Raw genomic sequence first — 22619 nt, 5'->3', positions numbered from 1 at the left:
AGTCATAAACATCTTGCATAGGAAACATAAGTTCATCTCATTCTCAATATATTTAAGCTGGTTTTATGTCTACTTAGCGAAAGTAGAACTTAATACCAATGTTTTTTCTTCATAAGTAAAATTTCAGATATGTTTGGCTTGCTCAGTTCTGACTACAATAAAAAAAAATCTCTCACTATTTTTTTTATTTTTAAACGTAATAAACACCTATGTTGTCTCTAATTTGCGAGTAGATGTCAGAGTTTGTGAAACTTCAGAAGGTTTTACTGTCCGTCCAGTGGATGCGTGTGATGTGTGGTGGAGGTAAGCCATCTAATAGGCTTGGCAGACAGCCTAATGGTGTTCACCACCTTGGAGATGATCGTTTAATCATCCACTCTGCCCTGCTGGGTGTAGCAGCAGGTCTCCTGGCACTGCACAGTGACAGAGTGTACCACAGCAGATACACTAAGGGCCAATTTGAACCGCTGGTGGCCTAGATTTAGGCCAAATGGACCAAAAGTGTCAATTAGGGAGCAGTTTGGACCCCGATCATGATGGTTGGCATGGTGTGTGCTACATGGAACACATGGAGGGTAGAACAAAAAATGTGCACCCAGTGAAAGGTTTGTCATCATCCACGCACCCTTATGTACTGTAAGCTGAAACTACAGTAAAGTCTCTGGGTGAGCTGTTCTTCCAGTTGAGGAGACGTTGCAGTGATCAGACCAAAAAATAATTACAGTTGTGAACTAATGCTACTGATTGGTTTAGTAAAGGTTAAATAAAAGATGAGAGGAAAAATGGGCACCTAGGCCAAAACAGTGGGATGCAGGCCTCTTGGCAGAGCAGAGTGGCACAGTGTGTCTTGGCATCTATAAGCTGATAATGGGCCAAAGTTGGTCTCTTTGTGTACTGAACTGACCGAACGTGAATAAGGTTAATGCACTTGAAAAGGTCTGTAATGTGCCACTCATAACTCCTGGCAGTAAAGAGTGAATGCATTTACCAATAAGGCCAATGTGTAGCAATAATTGACCGGGATAAAGGTTTATTGTTTATTACCACCGATTGTAGAACTACTGGCAAACCCAAGCCAAGAAACTAATTACAACGTAGTTATCTTTGTCAAATGCTCACGGATAATAGAAACAACATAAAGTGCTGGTTTCACATGGAAATCGAACGCCACCGTCCTGTATCATATTCCTGTGCTTTGTTGATCCATCCATCCATCACACTTTTCCGTTTGCTTCTGTCATAGTTATTACAACCACTACATGTTGTAAAACAACAAAACGTAACTATGGGTGATAATAACCTGCTGCCCAAACGACCTACGGGCTCGTTTTTTACAAGCCTGTCTTCAAACGATACTCAATACTATGAATGTTGAAGGAGTCATTGGTCACTGTAACTCTTTCTCCTCTGCAAACTGGCTGTGGAGAGATTCCCCTCTAACATGACTCCAGTAGAAGATGTGAAAGAACTGACCTTACAATAAAGTGACAAGTGACAAATAGAATTCATTTGATTTCTATGACAGTTATGTTAGGACACACTAATGTGTCCACTCCGGGATTCAAATGGAACATTGCACCAGGACCGGGCTAACAGACTAACGAATGGCAATCAAAGATGCATATTTAATGCTGCATATTAATTGCTTCTGCTATCAACAGGATTTTTGACAGTGTAGATGCTTTTAAACTCCAGAAGATGATAATTGGAAATAAAAACATTATCCGCTGTCACCTTTTATTAGAATAAGTTCACACACTGTTCAGGGACATGTATGATTCAATAGAAGTGCTTGTCTGATGGTCAAACACCATTTGAACCCCCACAGCACCACCCCTTCACACCTCTCTGACATCAGAACTGGGGGGTGGGGGGTAGTTGTGTGGGTGTGACCCACTTCAAGCAGATTAGTCAGGTGCATTACCAGGAGAGACTGTTGTCCCTCTTCTCTGTGATGATGGACTTTTTCCTCACACTTTTCAAGCATAATTCTTTCTTAACTCAGCAAATTATAAATGCAAGTGTTTGATCAGGTGATCATTTCTTTTCTTTATGTAGAAATCTGTAGTTTTCTTCTGTGTTTTGGCAACAGAAACAGCCGTACATCACTTTTAAACCTTTATTAAGAAAAATCATGACTAAACTGATCATTTAGGAATCATCTGTTTATCTATTAATATTTTGTAAATAAACAGATTATCTGTTAATAATCCGTTGGACTACTGAACATATTTAAAATACCAGTTCCTTATAACATATAGTATGTAATAATCTCACAGTTATTTATAGCCCTATACTTACTTTAGTTTTGTTAGTATCTGTACATAGCACTTCTTATTCAGTTCTAGTTGTGTGATTGTGTTCTGTATATTTCAATTGGCTAAAAATCCCATTTTGCTGTTGCAAAGTTTCCTAGCCTCTCTCACTGTTTCATTTCATATAACATTAAGTATTCCACTCATGGTTCAGATAATGTCCCTTGTCATTTAGAGCGTCTGACCCAGATGATAACCAGCGTGATGATACCAGCTATCCAGGATCTCCAGCTCAGCGAAGCCAGATAACCCATAGAGCCAGACTTGCTTTGAGATACAGGCCTCATGGACCCCTGAGCAACAGTTCACCATAAGTGGGTTTAAAAGTGGATAAATTAATGTTAAATAATTATTTTGGAAATTTACAGCACCAGAGATAAATGAGGTCAGCGGGGTAAGGTACAAACCAAAACCAGCTAAAAGTGGATTAGGTTAAGACCATTAGTGAATCAACAGCTGCCTCCTAATAGGTGACTTTCCTCCTATTGTCCCCCAGTTATGTCACACCTCAATGGGAAAATGAATAATGGGGTCATTTTACACATAGAATCTAGACTAAGCAGCATTTTCCCTCACATGAAAGGAAAAAGAGGAGGGCTAGATTTCCCAGAAGCACCCAGGGTCTGTGAAGAGCTCCGCTGTTTGCACCTTTGCTTGGATTGAGATTAATTCAGTGGAAAATGCTCCTGGGAAAACTGACAGAGATTTAGTTTTAATTTACCTTTTGCAAACAAAGATGAATTTAGTGCAAGGTGTTCTGAGGAAATTCAGGCAAGGTTTGAGTTTTTACCTTCTTACAGATACTGAGAGGTCTGTTTCATTTCTGTATGTTGCTCTCCGTTTTTTTCTCTTCCTCCATCTTCCTCTTCTCCCTCCTCCTCTCCCATCTCTCTCCAGTTCTTATCATTTTCTTCCATCCCTCCAGCAGAAATGAGGTACTACAGGAAAGCCCAGTGGCCCACCAGCCATTTCAGCTTGATGACTCTCTCTCTCTCCTTCCTCTCCTCCATCAGCTCATGCCTCCATCCCTCCTTCACGTCTGACCCTGTCTGTTGCAATATTAAACAGAACTAAGCAGGACATGGGCCGCGGCACAGGGGATGAGCTGTCCTGGGAGAAACGACCTGTCAGCGACTGTTTGGTCTTAATGTGAGTGTGTGTAAAAGCGGGAAAGAAAAAAAGATGAGAATAGTGTGTAAGTTGGAGGAATAGAGAGAGTGAATGGAAAATAATTCAAAGGATGGAAATAGTTGTAATCCCAGGAGCTTGCTAGCCTGTGAGTCAACCGTAGCGATGTCTTCCAGCAGCTAACACTAGCCTGAAGCTTCGCTGGGGGAGGAGTAATAGACCAGAAGCCAATAATGTATTCATTGACAGGCACAAGCTCCCACCCCTGACTTTGGCCGTCTCTGATTGAGGCGGCGAGGCTCACTCTAAAGCCGCGTTTCCACCGCGGTAACTTTCCCCAGGAACCAGGAACCTTTTGAGGGAACTATGCACGTTTCCACCGCAGGAACCAGGGTCTAAATTTAGTTCCAGGGTAATTGATCGACCCCCAAAAAAAAGGGGGGGACTTTCCAAAGGTTCAGGGAGCTTTGTGGGGTGTGGTCTGCAGTGCTGAACATCTCTGACTGGTCGAGTACTCGCTGTATTTTATTTCACCCGCCATGTTTAAAAGTCCACAGGGAGCGAGCGAGCACATCTTCCACACCGCGAAACAGATCTGCGAGAAGGTAAAAAAACTGAAACAAGACTTCAAAAAAATCCAGTGTAGGCTATAGGCTAATTATACAGTATTATGTCAATTATTTAACAGGTGAAGGGCAGTATTTCTCTGGTGCTCTCTCTCTCTCTCTCTCTCTCTCTCTCTCTCTCTCTCTCTCTCTCTCTCTCTCTCTCTCTCTTTCTCTCTCCCTCTCTCTCTCTATCTCTCTCACTCTCGTGGGTAAATGAGGTTAATAAGGTTTATAATGAAAAGAAATCAAACATTTGATTATCGATGGCCATTATCCAAGGAAAACTCAATGCAGAAAGATAGAGCTGGCAGTAGCAGTGTTGACACACACACACACACACACACATTCGAGCTAGCGAGGTCGCCGGCACACACACACACAATGTAGGCAACGTGCCCTTGGTACGCAATTTTGGAGAAAGACTTGATATTTGAATTCAACAGCAAAACAAATACACCCCAGAAGTGCAATTGAAGCACAAGTGAACATGACCACAGGTGTATTGATTTAAAATCACGTCCTCCGTCTTTAAGTGGGAATCTACAATTAGTTCATGAATGACACAAGACAGAGACAGCAGAATAAAAAGAAGCAATTATCATATTCAGTGCACATTTGCATTAATATTCACACACATATGTCAGATTACGAGCTAAGACAGCTACACTACATGCCAGATGCCCCAAGCGCAGCTCCAGAGCAGCATCCAAGAAATGTTTACAGAGCTAACACATTAAAGTCTTACGTTACACCCTGGACTCTGACCTTTTTCGGAAATAAAACTTAAAAGGTTAAGGTTTGGACTCAAAGGGAATAATAGGGTGCCTACAATACATGTGTACACCAAATGACATGCTAATTTTGACTTTAATGTTCCATATTGTATGAAGCAAGATCACCATGTCTCTCCTGATTATAAAGCAGGTCTAGGTTCTGTATTGATACTGTGAAAGTATCAAAGTGCTCTGTCCACAGAGAAAAGCACACAGCCTGTATTCAGGAACTGAGCCTTTAAACGAGCCGTCAGGACTTCTGTAACTTTGTGATGTCACAACAAAGCAGTCCCCACCCATTAGCCACGCCCCAAACCCCGGACCCACCATCCAGTGTTTACCTGAAATCTGCTATATTTTTATTTGATCACTCAGAAAACAGTCAGGCTCTGAGCCTCTCTTCTGATTGGCTCACCAACCTGTTGTTACTAGAGCTCCAGAGAGAAGCCTGAGAGAGGAGATGTAAAACTACATTGAGATGGATTATGGTTCTTAAAACCAAAACTATATCTTCTTATGAATCAACACTTCAAATAAAACACTGGAAAACTGAATAATATGGGATTTTTAATACAGTCTCAGGCTGCATTGCGTACAGTATTGGCAATGGGCATCCAACAAAATGTCTGTGGCATAATCTGCCTTTGTTCTGTCCTTCACTGAAAATGCAACATCCTACACAAACATCATTTTGTGGCTTGACATCGGACTTTGATATGAATTTTTATTTTGGATATAACATTTTAAATATTCTTACTGCAAACTAAATCTGCGCATAGCAAAAGCACTAATGTTAAGGTTAGACAAAGATTGTGGTTATGATTAATAAAACATAAATGTTGATCACAGGTCTGTGACAGAACAGAAACTCTACTCTTACTTTCTGCCTCGCTGCATATAGGAAACATTTTCTGCATTGCCACTGAATGTTAGCAGCGGATGTAAACAGCTTAGAGTGGATTCATCCAATATGAACATAATTCCAAGGGATACTGGGCTAGCGTTCGCTAATAACGTCACCCTTTGTCTGTCTGCATGAACGACCAACGCGGTCACTTTCTGGTGAGGCCAGTCCAGTTTTTCTTTTTTTTCTTGCTCTGTGTTTTGTAGCTCTGTTGCTCTTTCCCACATGCACACACAGACAGTGGTTGTTTTTCTTTGTTGTCCATTTTTGTTCTACAAATAGTGTGAGGTAAAGAAGGAGCGACGGGGAAAGAAGGAGAGGAACAGAAAGAGCAGAAAGTGTGTGTGTGTGTGTGTGTGTGTGTGTGCATGTGCGTGTGTGCGCGTGTGTGCGTGCGTGTGTGTGTGAAGGAGGGAGAGACAGAATGAGAGTGAGTGAAACTACGTGAATGAGTTTGTGTGTGTATGCTGATGATATGCTCCTTCTTTTGTGTGTGTTTGTGTGTGTGTGTGTGTGTGAGCGGTTGTGTATCTGCCTGTGTGTCTGCGGGGCCACATGCATCCGTTCACGTGAGCATGTAAGACAGCGGGTAAATGTGTGTATGATGGTGTGAGAGCTGCATTATTAATGAGAATGTTTTCTCTCTCTTCTCTGGAGCCACTGTTTTTTTTTTTTTTTTTTGCTTCACTAGTAAATGCGTAAAGACCGTGTGCGTGTTTGTGTGTGTGCATGTGTATAGCTTGGTTTGTACGGTAGTGCCAGTGTACGTATGTAGATAAATGCACCCACGTGCATGTGTTTCGAGCAGGAGCTAAATAGATGCTGCAGTGGTCGAGATAAATATAGAAGTACAGAAGAAGAGAGAGAGAGAAGAGTCTCCCTGGGGGATATCCCTGCCTCTCTCTCTTTCTCTCTCTCTCTCTTTCTCTCGCCTTCTCTCTCTCTGAGATTTCTGGCCGGCTTTCCCCAACCCCATGTACATGTTTTAATTATTAGGGGCTTAATAAATAATTCCAAAGTCACCGGGGTGTTTCTAAAAATATCCTGACAGCTGAATAATGGATTCCTTTGACCCTTCTCAGCATTGTCACTCTGTATGTGTGAGAGAGAGAGAAAGCAGCAGGGAGACTGTAGATAAGATGTGTCAGTATGAGGAAAGATTGAAAATGTCTCTACTATACATCATCCATGCTTCTCATTAATGTGTAATAGGATTTACATATGTACCTCCATTTCAAAAGGATATATTGTTCATTATTTTGCAGTACATCAGACTTGATATTTGGCTTTTTTCAGACTGTCAAACAAGCTATATTTATCATCATAGCTTTATCATGATCACATTGTGATCAATGGTGTTCTCACTCATGCATGTATTGTACTGAGCTGTTTATTCAGTTGTTCACTCCTTTAGTTCTGCTGCTTTGACCAGGTGCCATTTGGATGCATTTATTTTTTCTATTAATTAAGTGAAACAGCGATTTAGGTTTTATATTTTAGGGACTTTGCTGATTATCTTTAAGCGCCTGCCAGCATTTGTTGTGTTGCTGTACAGTGAAAGGACAGACAAACCTGCGGGGGTCCAACCTTTATGTCGGTGCGGTCTTTAGCCTGTTAAAAAGTCGGTTCACTTACATGTGTTTTTGATTGAATTGATATCAGTTGCATAACTATGAATAATCCACCTCACTGTAAAACATTTTCACTGGCATTTCTACCAAAGAAATATTCCATATAAAAGCTTATGTCAGTTCATCCTGAGGACTGTTCAGGGTAAGAAGAGTGTTTCTCAGTAGAGGCGTTCAGAGAACATTAGGTATTGTTTAGGTGGTCTTGGGGGGCGTTTGTTTGAGGCACGTTTAGACCAAAGATTCATAAAGAGACAAGTTGAAACTTACATCTACTTGCAAAAGAATGTGGTCTGCAGCATTAACACCTGCCAGTTTACACCTATGTGACAGGCTGAGACCATGTGTCATTTCCATAGCAACAGCTCTTTACTTCAGTGTTTCTGTCAGCTTTCTGTAGCATGCTGCCTTCAGGGGAACGGGACATTAGAGTATCATTTATAAAATTTCACCAACCCAGCGTTTACTGTGTCAACTTCCAAAAATAGAGTTCTCTTCCTTGCTGTTACCCGTAGAGGAAATTAAGCTTTAATTTCTTGCAAGGATTCACGGTGAACACGTCTCATCGCCGTGGCTACAAATTTATAAGTGGGATATTCTGCTGTTGGACTTCCCGTAAAGGCAATTTAGCGTCTATTCAATATTCATATTAATCTGTGTGTAATTGTAGGATTATTGTAGATTTGTGCTTAATGCCTTAAATTTTCACATAACTTTCCCTACTTATCCTACTCAGAGGAAAACTCTGTGGTTGACGTTATCAAACCACATATACTGTAAGACTGTACACTGTGTATTTGACAGTGATAAAAAGCTGAAAAACAACACTGCAATCCAGTATGGTAAGGTTTAGTAAAGTGTAGTTTCAGTACCAGTGCCTGGTTCAGTGAGATACTCCTCCTCTAATTATGAATTAGATGGATTGCCAAAGGGGACCGCTCACTGATCCCTCAGTATATCACAAAACTGCTTCGCATTGCTCAATGAAAAACGGTGGTTGGACTTGTGTGATGACACATTATATGGTTATGTGCAAGCCTCTGTACGCCTGCCAATCCTCTTTCCAGATTTAGGACTCGTGCCAGCAACGTCCTCCTCAGCCGGTGAAGGACACAGGGATGAGTGAGGACAAGATAAAGGAAGAGTAAAAGATAGAAGAGAGGAGAGAAGGGGAGGTTGGGCTTTAAATCCCCAGAAATTAAGTTTGGTCAAGGTGTCACTTTTAACGATTTAGGCAGTAATTTGGAAAAATGGGTAAATTTATGAATAAATAGTAAGATATTACCAGGAGAGAGTTTGATGCTCACCTTACATTCCCCAAATATATTTAGTAAATGATGAGCTACATAAAAAATAAAAAAAAAAAGCACAGAGTTTACACTAGCTTGTCGGAGTGAAAGAGCGTAAAGAGGGAATGAAAGAAAAGAGGGAAAGCTCCACGCCAAGTGGGCCAGTGAACCCTGGCGGCAGCAACATCTTGTAAAGTGCCCCCTCAGCAATACACACACTCACACACGCACACACACAACTTGATCCCAACTCCAATAAAAGCTCTGTACATCAGCAAGGTGGCCGTCCATTAGATAGATGGAGGACAGCAGGCCAAGGTCTAGACGCAGCAGCAGAGGGAAGAGCAGCCCTTAGACAGCTTTATTACATTACAGCCTCGGCACGGTGATTTCCTAATGCAGTCATGTTCACACCTTTGCACTCGCTTCCACACCGGGGTCAGTGGTTTGAACTACCTACGGGAGGTTACATTTGATTATAAATACAGCCTCGATGTTAGCTTTTAGACTTCAAGGATGACTTCACAATTTTGAAGTTTTGACTTTGAGACGGGTTGGGGTAGTTTCTAAAACTAAATAAGATAATAATGTTCACTGGATAAGGTTTATGAAACTGCAGGTATCCCAGCAACGATACTTCACCTTGACGCTACATTAGGCACAAAGATTATTAGTGAAACATGGTTTAGTTTAATAGTTGAATTGATAAGCAATAAGACGTACCATCATTCAATTCAGTGCTCTCAGGAGTTTTGTTGCTACAGGTTCTCTTGGTCTGGTATGACCAGTCGTTCATGGTGGCTAAGGTTAGCTAATGTTAGCAAACTTTAAAGTCCTCCAAACTCAACAAAAAAAAAACATTGTTTGTAGACAGACTTTCTGACCTGACACCACAATCACAGGACGAGACAATTTGTCTGTTCCTTCTAAAACTTTACAAAGCACCTCTTGAAACCTGGGTTTCACTTTTATAGTGTGACAGGTTTGGTTAGGTTTAGGCACAAACACAACTTGGTTATGTTAAAATGGTTAAAATGACTTTGCTGACTTAGACTCATCTCTCCATGTGCCACTGTTACTACAAGTTAGAATTCACCATTAATAATAAAAGTCCAGGGGGCAGTCCCTCGTCTACTTATTTAATATCCCCAATATTATAAACACTATAACAGTTCAATATAAAGGGAACTGTAAAGTGAGATACATGCGACAGCCCACAAACACGTTTTAGTTTTAAAACGCATCACCCGGGTGTACACACTACCACCAGAGTTTTCAAGATCCTAAAACGGAGTCTTTTGGAAACGCTGCTGGCAGTGTTTTATTTTGAAAACTTCAGGGTTGCGTTGTTGTCTGGACGGGCAAAAACGGAAACCTTTTGAAATAACGACGCTGACACCCAGAGGGCTAAAACGGTCGTCTGGAGAGAGGTCGCTTTAGCTTGAAAATGTTTTAACATGAGAACGTAGTTGTGAGGATGAAGCCACAGACACTTATGGGTCGTCGTCATTTTGTTTAATCACTGACAGGTTGTGTCAGATCTTTAGTTTTCACATCTCACAGTCACAATAGAACAAGATAACACAGTCCAACTGGCAGCAAACACAGACACTGGACACAGCTTATGACTGTACCAAAAAAAAAAAAAATGTAATGATGATGTCACCACTTTATTCTTGCTTCAGCTAACATTAGTTTTTCACACTGGCATGAGCAGAGGAGCTGTTGTTGGTTCCCTGCTTTTGGTTTGCGACAGCAGCAGCAGCACAGGGACAACAATATGGATGTTTGTTTATCTTGATTGGAGTAGGTCATTCAGATTGTGCATTTGCATGAATCTGCATTTGAGAGGAAGTGGTGTTTTCTGTGTATTAATATGCATGTGCACTTATTAGAAAACCTCAAGCATAGACTGTATAGTAGCATATAGTAACTCAGTCAGAGCACATGGCACAGTGCTGGATGGCGTCATGTCCATGTACACAGCGAACACACAGTCGAGCTTCTCAGGAGGAATATTGTGGCGCCTGGAGCAGCTTCCATCAAAAATACTTCTCACACACACACACACACACACACACACACACACACTTATATATAGCACACTGATGGTATTTTTAGAGCTCTTATATAATCTATTTTTGCTGTTTGTCTAAAATGAAGAAAAAAATGTTCTGTGTGGACATGTAGATAAGAAAGTCTGACAAAATTGTTATGCAATAAGCCTATAAATATCTTTAGGGCGCTATAAATAAATTGGTTCACAGTAAATTTAACTAGCTGGATCACAGATGTGTCTTGGCGACACATTTCCGAGTGTTTTCATTAGCTTGATATGCTTTGATGCCTTGTTTCCAACAGCTGATGGGCTGCGAACGCTGCGATGAAAAGAAATGACAAGAAGTGATGAACTGAGATGAGAAAAAAAAAATGACATAATGGAGTGGAGCAGCAGTAGTCGTCCTGCTTTCTTTCTCCCCCTTTCGTACGACTCGTTTTCCCTCTTTCATTCCTCAGCGCTCGCCATCTCTCTTCGCTCCCTCCCATCCTCTCTCTCTGTTTGATCCCTCTGCTTGCCGCCTTTGAAGTTCCTCCCCTCCAAGTTCAGAATGCAGTGTCTTGAGACAGTGGAGGGGAGGAAGGAAGAGTAAAAACCCCAACAACTTCAAAGGGCTTTTCTTGGGTTGTGGGAAGGTGGGGGTTATTTTTAGTCCGCTGGTGATCACTTAAACACTTGAGTTTAAGATGAAGGGGAGAGGCAGATAGAGGAGAGGTCATGTCAGACGGACATTACCGTCATATGGTTTTTCTCCAATATGCTACACATCCGTATTGTTAAATTTCAAATTTTTTAATCTCAAAAATAAAACTGTGGATGTCAAAGTGGCTTATAAGGCTGGAAATTACAGTTCTGTGAAGATAGACTAGACCCAGAGAAGGGTGTTATGGGTAATCATAGGGCTTTCATAGAAGCCGGCTGGAGGCATTCAGCACATGTACCAATGTATCTTTAACACCAAACCTTCAAACTGAACCAACTGCACTGAGTCAGTAGCTTTTAGCATTGGAGCTCCTTTTCACTGAGAGCACTGTTGTCAGCTCAGGCGTGATTATTTCCTGGTTAAAGGTTTAATAAGAGAATGAGAAAGACAGAAGAAAACGTGATGTGATAAATCTGCCGCTGACCCATTAACCAAATAAACAGAGCTTGTACGGACCTGGTTTTGTACTGTGCCGAACTGAGTATAACAGCTAACACCCAGTTGAACCTACTACGGAACTGAGGACAGTCGGAATCCAGTTATAAGACCACACAGTTACTAATGTTGATGTATTTGCTCAGTGGTACATGTACTGCAGTGCATTTGAATGGTGACGTGTGCACCTAGTGTTGTACGTACTGAAGTGCATTTGAATTATGATGCAAGTGAACAAATTACAGACAACACATTTTTGAACTGAACAAAATCATTTGAGTCAGCAAAGTGATTCGTGTATAACTCCTAAACGTCAACGACGCAACGCCTGTCAGCAGGCAAGTTTGTGACCGAAAAGAAAAAAATATGCCCACGTTTTGTAAACCTATGAAATACACAGCATTCTGTACCACAGTCAGACAATCAGCAACGAATTTGAACCAATACCTGGAGCTACGAAAATTAAACTTGCCTTGTAATTAACCGTCATTTGCCTTCATCTAAAATAATATGATTAATCTTAAGTAATGGACTTATTTTCATCTCAAAATGGTTAAATTAAAAAAATGTGACTTTAATTGTTCACAACACAAAACAATATTGGTGTTAGCTTCAGCACATAAACTGGAGGGTTTAAAAAAACAAGTTAATAACATTCACTACAAAGAAAAATGACTGGTTAATGAGCTGCCATGAGGCTGATGTATTTCACCCATCAGGATTCTTCGAGTTGCTCTGCATCCACATTTTCAAAAAGCCCACATTCAATAACTCTGGATGAGTTTCATGCCAGATGAGGAACCATTCATCAAAAATCCATAAAACATGTTACCTGACACTCATTACTCAGTTAATGATTTTATCATCTCTCTTCTATGTTAATATCTTGTATAAAGGTCATAAAAGAAGCTAATAACATGATGATTTCCCACGATGATTTCTTCCATTGCTTCCATTCTCTCATTACTTACTGTATTATTGTAATTATATTCTTTCTCATTACATTCTCTCATTATGCCTGCAATTATTTTGTCAGAGGAGCGGTCACATTTTCAAATGGTGTACATCTCGGCTTGAAATAAGACTCCTCATATTTGCATGGTTTCCAGTTTTACACAGAGAGGTGGTGACTAATCTCATATCCTCCCCTCATCTGTTGCTATGAGTTCACCACCCACCATTTTCTCATGATGGATGGCTAGAAGGTGAAACAAGGGGTCTTCAGAGGGAATCGCTAATGTGACAAGGTTCAACCATATGACTAATGGGCCTCACTTTAATACACTCAGATGCATCATCTTCAAACCTTACAAGCATAATATTCTCTTGCAGTTCTGCACTTTGTTGAAATCCACTCGTGTTTTAAAGTCAGGCTAAAATTAAATTGCGTGTTCATTTTTTGCTACAGAATAAATATCTGCTCCACAGAGTCCTGTAATCTCTGTTTAGAAAATAAAATACATGGATATGATGCTCACCACATCACTGTAACATCCCGTATCCAATTTATCGTGGGGCTTTTGTCATACATTCCCCTCCCTATGTATTTCCTGCCTGTTTTTATATTTACTAGGTCCCATATTATGTAAAGGTACATTATCGTATGTTTTTTGATTATCAAGCAGGTCTAGGTTCTATATTAATACTGTGAAAGTATCAAAGTGCTCAGTCTACAGAGAAATGCACACAGCCTGTATTCAGAAACTGACCCTTAAAACGAGCCATCAGGACTTCCTGTAACTTTGTGATGTCACAACAAAGCAGTCACCACTCTCAGCCATGCCCCAAGCGCTGCCCACCTGGACCCACCATCCAACCTTGCAGAATTTGGTTTCTCTGAGTGTTTTACCTCAGTCAGAAGAGGCTCAGAGCCTCTCTTCTGATTGTTTCAGTGACCTGTTGTTGCTAGAGCTCCAGAGAGCGCAGATGTAAAACAACATTGAAATGTCTTTTGGTTCTTACAACCACAAATATATCTTCTTATTGATATAAAAAATAAGCACCAGAAAAGTGTTAAATATGGGACCCTTAAAAGCACAGTTTAAAAAATAAAATAAAATTCCATCGAATCATTTCACTTAAGTTTGCATATAGTCACCCGCTATCATTGGTTGATGGTGAAACTAACACACTGCAGCTAGCTAACACAAAACAAGCTGAATCAGACTTCGAAACGTGGACACATGTCTTTGTCTTCAGTGTTGGTTTAAAAAAAAAACAAAGTTACAGAACAAATCTCTTCTACTTTTTCACGTTTGATAGTAACAGATCTGCACTGGTGTACACTGCAATACTCACAGCCTCACAGTGCGACACTCACAAATGTTCTCACCTTCCCCCACCCACTAAGCTTTCGCCAGCAATTGAAAATTGAAGCGTTACAATGTTAAACAGTGTGCCAAACTAACTTGACAACAAAGTTTAGCTTTAAGCAGCGCAGGTAGTGATGGACTGATTCATGTTTTCCCTCGAGGCTTACCGTAGCTGTGTGCACCACATGATGAGACTGTTCAGCCCTATAAAAACCCTCATGCTTGATTTGACACAAGGATAATGAAGCAAGAACTGCTTTATTTCCACTCGGTACCCGGTCATCCTATTAGCCTGACCTGTATTTGCTCTTGTAGCCTAAAAGACGAGCAGTCCCTGGACGCTTTAACTTCCCTATACTGTATTCCTGCAGCTTGACTTACTGAGAAAGCTTCCAAACACACATCCATGGTCAGAAAAAGCATGCTGCTAACATCAGTTTGATAATTATCACACTAAAAACCACTTAAAAACATGTCTGCAAATGTCGGACAGGATGTTGTTTATCCTCAGGTTGTAAGCTCCAGTTACACAGAGTTTGTTTATATTGTGTCTCGGTGCGCCTGAAGGCTCAGCTGTCATTCAAACACAGACACAGTCCCGCCCACTCAGAGGCTTACAGGCAAAAAGAGCATTTCTGCTGTATCTCCCAGTTGGACTTTAATGAATGCATCAGCTAATGAAATATTTTAAGAATCTTTGTATGGATGCAAAAGATGAATCAGGAGTGATGTATCTATCTGTTGTGTGTCTAAACTCGTTGTTGACCTTTGAGGCATGGATGCTAACAGCAAGGATACGGCTTCATGTGTTCAGCAGCACATCAGCAGAATTTACTGAAAGCCTTATGTTATTATCCTCTGTGTTACTGTACACCTCGCTCCACATAGCAGCTACTGTATTTGACTGCTGCCCAGCATCCTTCACTACACACACGGCACTTAAAATATTCACAATTGCTCACCAATTGAGCTCCAGACATAGAATCTCTTGAACATTTATTGGACTGAAGCGTAATAATCACCAACTTAGCCAAATCTATGTGACTTTTCATGTGTATCACAAGTGATGTTGCCTGTGGAAAAGACATGTCTGGTCTGGAATGAGGATTCAGTGTGATGCCTGCCATGTATGTTCCCCATCTCCCAGAGGAGCCCACTGCTTTACTTACAGCCCCTCAGGCACAGACTGACTGCTATTTAAAAAGCGCTGGTGAGCAAGGAATATGGCACAATCAGCTCCCCAGTGATGCTCACTTTGATAAATGAGCAGAGGTGTAAAGTATAGATTACCACTTTTGTTGTAGTGTTGAAATTGCATGTATGGATTTCCCCAGAGGGCTTTGCACTGTGTGTATGTTGCACATACTCACATTTGTTTGCAAGTGTGAGTCCAAACAGGTTCTGCACGTTTTAAACTGCTTCACTCTCCCAATTGTCTCAAGGTGGAATAATGTGTACAGGGTGTGCATGTTACTCCATCTTTCCACTGTCTCACTATTAACACCTCTACACACACAGGTGTCTAAATTCTGCTCACATCAGCAGTGCTGAAAGGTCCAATATTGTATAAAGTGCGATTTCCATGTCTTTTTTTTATTATAAAGCAGGTCTAGGTTCTATATTAATACTGTGAAAGTATCAAAGTGCTCAGTCCACAGAGAAATGCACACAGCCTGTATTCAGAAACTGACCCTTAAAACTAGCCGTCAGGACTTCCTGTAACTTTGTGATGACACAACAAAGCAGTCACAACTTTCAGCCATGCCCCAAGCCCTGCCCACCTGGACCCACCATCCAACCTTGCAGAATTTGGTTTCTCTGAGTGTTTTACCTCAGTCAGAAGAAGCAAAAGAAGAGAAGAGGTAAAATTCAGCTTAGCATGCGTTGGTATTGTTAAGATAAGTTGATGTACCTTGTTTTTATGGATTATTGTTTACTGGTTGAGCAGAGAAGAGTTTCCATTAAATCCATTGTGGAAGGAGCACAGATATGAATTTCTTCAATAACAGTGCAATGCAGCCTAGAAACATGGTGTGTTTTAGTAAAGGACACGGATCTCACTTACATGCACTGAAAAAAGTAACTGCGTTATCACTATCAAAGGACATGAAGGAAAAAGCTGGACTCAGTATGAGATCTTAAGCCTCTCTGCTTGGTTTTGGTATCCTTTGGTATAAAGCAGACCGACCAACTTTGTAAACATTCACTCGCTCTGTACAGATTACTGTTGTCATCTTACAGGACTTCTGGGTGATGAAGTTAAAATTCTTTAAAGAGTTTTGCTTTTGCTGCAATTTAAGGCCATCAGTATGATACTTTTTGTTGCTATTAGTTCATTAAAATCCAGCTTCAAAATTTTCTCTTCCCTGTTACTTCTCTCTTTTTCCCCACCTCAGCTTCTCATCTCTTCCTTCTGTTCTTTGAAATCTCTCACTTGTGCCCTTTTTCTTTGTCCTCACTCTTCACATCATCCTTCCTCTCCTTTGTACTCTCTCCTCGTTCTCTTCTAAACTCTGCATTTATACTCCACCTATCCCACTCCCCCAGTCCCACTCCTCACCTTAACCCTGCTTCTCTGCTCTTCTTTGTCCTCCTGCAGGAGTGTGCCTGGTGCTTGGTTGCATGATCTTCCCTGACGGATGGGACGCTGAGGTGATCCGGGACATGTGCGGGGAGCAGACAGGGAAGTACTCCCTGGGCGATTGCTCTGTACGCTGGGCATATATGCTGGCCATCATGGGCATCTTGGACGCCCTCATCCTCTCCTTCCTGGCCTTCGTCCTGGGCAACCGGCAGACGGATTTCTATCTTGATGATCTGCAGACAGACAGCAAAGGTTAGTAAAGGGATAATGAAATACAATGCTTACAAATTTAAATTTTACCCTAATTATCCAATTTTATCCTAAACTCTGATTTAATGCCTGCAGCGAATTGGCTCCCAGTCCTGAATGGGGCTTTTTGAAACCTTACCTCAAACAATAATGAAGTTAGCTAATGAAATGCTGTCTAGGAGAGTAATGTTAGCTTTCTGTGTAGCCAGCTATGCTAATATTTATATCTTATGGTAGCAAACAAAAACAAAAAACATTCCTTGCTGTTTGGCTTTTGGTTTTTGGCTTAAAGGCAAGAGACACCACCCTCCAAAGATGTGGTGTATGTTGAGACAGAGTATCGAGTTGCTTTCAGACAGCGAGCCTCTGATTGACAACACTGGTGCTCTCTATAGCAGAGCTACGCCCGATCCTACCAGCCTGCACAAAATAGGCACGCTTGTTTTCTTCTGGTCCACTACACGCCTGGTTCTACGGCCTGATGCTGCTTCCACATCTGGACCAATTGTAGCACACACACAGAAAATGCTCTGGCTGTTCGGAGGATAACAGCTGCAAACTGCCCAGACGTGGACATATATGGGCCAGCATTGGGAAGAGGACCCAGGCATATGTTGGGCCAGAAGTTTCATTTTGCTCTCTTGGTAAAATAATCTCATCACACAGAGTGGACTGCATTTTAAATTGGGGAAATTAGTTAGCATTGTTACTTGATTAATATAGCTAGTTTTGCTATGTAGCATTATAAACATTGTTATTGTTATTGTTATTGTTATTGTTATTGTTATTGTTATCTGCGGGCAAATAATCAGATTTTGAAGTTGATGTTGCTCTTACTCTCACTGCACTGTCTATGTGCTGACGAAGAGGTGTATCACACAGTGAACTCAGATACCTTTTGAATCAGCTCCTGTATCATTCACTTCTAGTCGTTGTAGTTTCTGTGGTTGCCACGGCAACAAGTAGAAAAAAGTTGAACTATCATAAACTCTAATGGCGGCAACCGCCCTACCTCTCTTTGCCACTTCCGTTTTACATTCAAAACAAAGGAGGCACCAGTGGCACCCGCCCCCTCTGAAAGCACCTTTACTCTAACTACAGCCTCACTGCTTGACTGACCTGCCAAATATCTAATTATACTCGCTAAAGTTGTTCAGGGGAGGGGTTTATTAACCTGGATTTTGCTTTTATTGTTTGTTTTAATGGACATATGATAAAGTGGAAAGAATAGACCAAATCTGATCAATCAAAAGATAATGATGTTTTGCACAATTATACAACTATTGGCTGCTTGTATCCAATCTAAATTAACATGGTAAGACTTTAATACCACATTACCATAAACCTGAATAGCAATATAAAGAAAATAAAAAAGAGCATAGTGTATAATACAGTAATGCAGTGCCTCTAAGGGGGGGTGGGGGTTAGCCAGTCAGTCTTCCTCCAACTCTCATTTTGTGGGTCTTAGATGTGAGGCCATTAACATGAACAAGATTATCCCAGTTGAAAAATGACTACACTCAAACCTGACCTCTGTAACTCCAGCCAAATTGCTTTCAGTGCTGTATTCAAGAGTGGGAGAGTGTCCTCCAGAGGGTTTCTGACAGTTTGCATGATGTTGCATCAGGACAGTTGAATCGCATTGTTTCAGCTGTATGAAAAGAGAGGAAGCGGAGGAGAGGAACGGCAGAAAAAAAAGGCGGTGGAAGGGCCAGAGTAAAAGATACAGTGCAAAACAATAAAAAGTCTCCTTACATAAGGATTGTGTGTTTGATTTGACTCCATAAACCCAATGTACAACAACACAGACAGGTACAAGAGTGAGAGGGTGAGAGAGAGGCAGAGAGAAAAAGAGAAAGATGGAGATCTATGACATAAGACATAGTAGACTGAGAGTGTGAGAGATATACAGACAGATAGAGAACAAGATAGAGTAAAGGAGAGAGGAGGAGTGAGAGGAGGAGACCAAGAGATAAAGAGAGAGAAAAGTGACATAAGATGTCTCGGTTCTCCGACGGTCTATCTCCATGATGGTTTCCATGGTAACTGGAGATATTCCAGAGTGTGGGCGTGTCTTTTCTGTTCTTATCTGATTAACCTCACTGACAGTCTCAGTGATTTTACACATTTAACGCATCTGATTCTCCATCAGCTGTGTGAAGTTTCTTCTTTTTTTCCGCTCACATTTCCGTTATAGAAATAAATGTCCCTTTTAGCTTCTTTATGCCAACTGAGAACAAAACTGAGTGACAACCTATGGACAGAGCATGAAAGCAGCTGTTGTCCATGTAAGGTGCAAGGTGAAAAAGGAAACTTTCTATGGGGAAAGACTACATCAGTATTAGGCCAATAATAAGACAAATATAGGGGTTAATATCAACATATGTAGAGTATGACCTGTGTTACTATTATACAAACAAAACATGGACATAAACTGGACATAGGTTGCAAAAAATGTATTTTTTGACCAGTAATGCTGAACTCATACTTACATAAGCATATTCATGTTTTGCACAAACATGCACTTTTTCTGGTCTTGCCTCACTGTGAATATGACAACACTTTTGTTCTTCTCTGTCCTTGCAGATTTTGCTGTGTCAAGGGTAAGTCCACTTTTGCTCTATACATTTCATGTGCATTATGTTTGAGGAATACATAACACATTGCCTGCGTAAAGCCTCGTTAGCTTTCGAGCATTGTGCAGCTAAAAGCAAGGCCCAGTCACATTAGCTTATTAGCGGATGGCGGAACTGATCAGCAGGCCTATCAAACACCAACAGGATGCGTGGTGACTTCCTTTTAAGGGGCAGTGTGTGTCTAGCTAGCACATCATGTTCTGATGTGGGGATGGTTGCAACAAATTGCTGTAACCAAATCAAAACAGACCATACAACAGGATTTTTAGATCAAAATAACCACTATATAATGTATATGCAGCTAATTTTGTCCCATATCAGTACAGATGGAACCATACTTGCTCATTTTAACAAACAGTGTCTGAATAACAGAGAGAAAGGCAAAAAGTGTTGCACCTGTCCCCAGTCTTCCCTAATACCTGTATCTTGAAAGATTTCTCCAGTGCAGTGGTTTCTCAAATTATGATATGCTGTCATGCTGATTTTATTTTAACAGCACCCATCCATTTTACAGATAAGTATTGGACTTAAAAAACTGAACTAATTAATGACTAAAGTATGCTAATTGGTTCAAATATGTTTTTATTCTGTTAAAATAAGCAGAATTGCTTTCATTGTTCATATTTGGGGAAAGAAAACACCCACAGATGATATTATACATTAATCTGTTTCTCATGTGCCTCTTATAGTCACTTGAAGTGTCTTTGTCAGCCAGAAGTTGGTGTTTGAAGTCTGAAACTTTCTCTCCACATTTTGTGGTTGTCCCTGGCGCGGCACAGCTAACTTCCCCTATCCACAAAAACAGCAGAGCATGTTGAAGGCAGAGATTTATGATCATTTCACTTTCTTGTTCTCCTTCCCAGAATGCAACTCTATAACAGCTTTTCATGGGACCTGTTTCACTGGCGCACATTTTATAACTCCACGCCCCCAGTTTGTAGCAGAGACTTTGTGTAAACCATTCAATCACTTAACAAAGCCGAGATAACTCCGATGACATCACTATGACCTCACTCTGGTGGGGTAGTGCTCCCCATGACTAGTAAACTGATACTGATGTGTAACATTGGTGGATTTCTCCTTTAAATCTTACTTATAACCTCTTAAGTGTTCATTCTTTAAGTCTGATATCTATGACACAAGTCCGTAAAGAAGAATCGTCTGTCTTGTTTTCTTCAGATTGAGGTCCGGGACAGAAGAGAGCCACGGTACGGAGTGCAGCGTCTTCACTGAGGGTATTGACGGCACGGGACAACTTCTCTTCTCTTCTATTCTCTTCTCTTTTTTTCTCTTCTCTTCATCCATCTCGGGCTTTTCCTCCCCTCTCTCCTCTCCTTCTACTCTCTTCTTCTCTTCTCTCCAATGATCAGGATATCACCCAATCTCAATGCAGACACCAAGTGTACAGGATTCTGTAAGATAAAAAAAAAAACAACAAAACAAACTGGGATAAACTATATTTTGAAAAAAAAAAATTATACAAGGTTGTACAGTGCATTTAACACTCAACTTTCTCAATGAATACCTTTATGATGAAAAGAAAAAAAATTACTCTATTTAAAGTCTTGATTTGTGTGAGAAATTCAATCCTTATGATGAAGAACCATATTGTCCATCTATGATTTTACGAAGATTAATTTCAAATCTTGCTATTTAATGACTTTGAGTTTGTGTGTCGTGTACATTCATAGCTTCAGAAAGCAGATTATTGATACTCCTCGTACAGTGATAGAGTCAAGACTCGCAATACAGCAGCAAGTCCATTATTAAACATTCAAAACACTTCAACCGGGACTTGTATGGCTCTTCATCTAAGGACTTTCAAATATGAGGAATTTAAAAGGAGTACCCCATTGCAGCTTTACAGAACCTAACATCTCTGGGAGATTCTCTACTGTACATACTGAACAATGTAAATAACATTACTGCTGACAAAAACAGCCGACAACAAAACCTCATCTGACTCTAATGCATTCGAGTATAGTATTTCTACCCTTGGTTTCAGTGTTCCTCGTGCTGGAAGAGCATCGGAGTATGTGCAAATCCATTGTGTTTATAATGACTCCTCACTACTGATTTTTAGTGGGAATAGACAGGATGGGAATAAAAATGGATATCTCTGCCGGATATTCCACAGAAAAAGCAGAGCACCATGAATCAAAGTGATTGTGTGCGATCAAAGGAAAAAGTCGCTTCCCCTGCATCAGCACAGCCTCAAAACAAGCCCCTTTACTGTAGTATTTCACCCTGCAGTATGTAGTACAAATTAAAATTGCTGAACCGAACTCGCAGCTGTCCAAGTCAGACTTAGATGTCTAGGTTCTCTACTTTGTAATACCCTTTTTCCAGTGTGCAGTTTACTCCAGTTTATGGTTCCAGCATACAGTGATCAGTTTACTCTACAAATGTCTTAAGACTGTGTGAATACGGCTGTATGAGTCGGCCTTCTCTCAGAGGGAAGCCCCAAGTGCTGCATTGTCTTAAGGTGATGTCACTAATATGCCTCTTTGCTGCTTGCAGTAGTCATAAGTGGGACAGAATCAGAGCGAATACCCCCTTAAAATGAAGTTGAAAGTCCTTAAAGTGTCCCCAAAATGTTGCCGCTGTATTAGTCGTGAGAAGATACTGTGACATGGTGTCCTACCATATAATTCTTGCAACCATGTTAGATACATTTTATAGAAATACTGAGGCCAAGAGTCCAAGTCCTCCCAAAGCACCACCCACAACCCCACAGCAAAGTGGCCAAATTCAGATATATTGGGCCTCATGCAAGAAGAATTTAAAATTGTACTTTTTTCTCTGTGAGGTTTGACATGTGATTGTTCAACATTAGATTCAGCAAACGTGCCGTAAATCGCTCGTGTCAACCTGTTCGTGAGGAGATGTGTGTATTTCATCATTAGCAAAATCAGCACCATTTCCAGTGCTACATAAGGCTACCTGTTCCACTCATTCACAAAAAATGTTACCTAAGAGTAAAAAGGAAGAGTTTC

The 22619-nt window shown here is 40.8% G+C and overlaps 1 pseudogene; it reads left to right on the top strand.

The window, feature by feature from the left end:
• LOC111221310 overlaps positions 1-20928 on the top strand; it is a 25046-nt pseudogene extending 4118 nt beyond the window's left edge.
• Positions 20929-22619: the final 1691 nt, after the last annotated feature.

Source organism: Seriola dumerili, unplaced genomic scaffold (genome assembly GCF_002260705.1).
Source record: "Seriola dumerili isolate Sdu_G_001 unplaced genomic scaffold, Sdu_1.0 BDQW01000083.1, whole genome shotgun sequence".
NCBI lineage: Eukaryota > Metazoa > Chordata > Actinopteri > Carangiformes > Carangidae > Seriola > Seriola dumerili.
The sequence above is the reverse complement of the archived record's forward strand: the minus strand, read 5'-3'. Positions and strand labels throughout refer to the sequence as shown.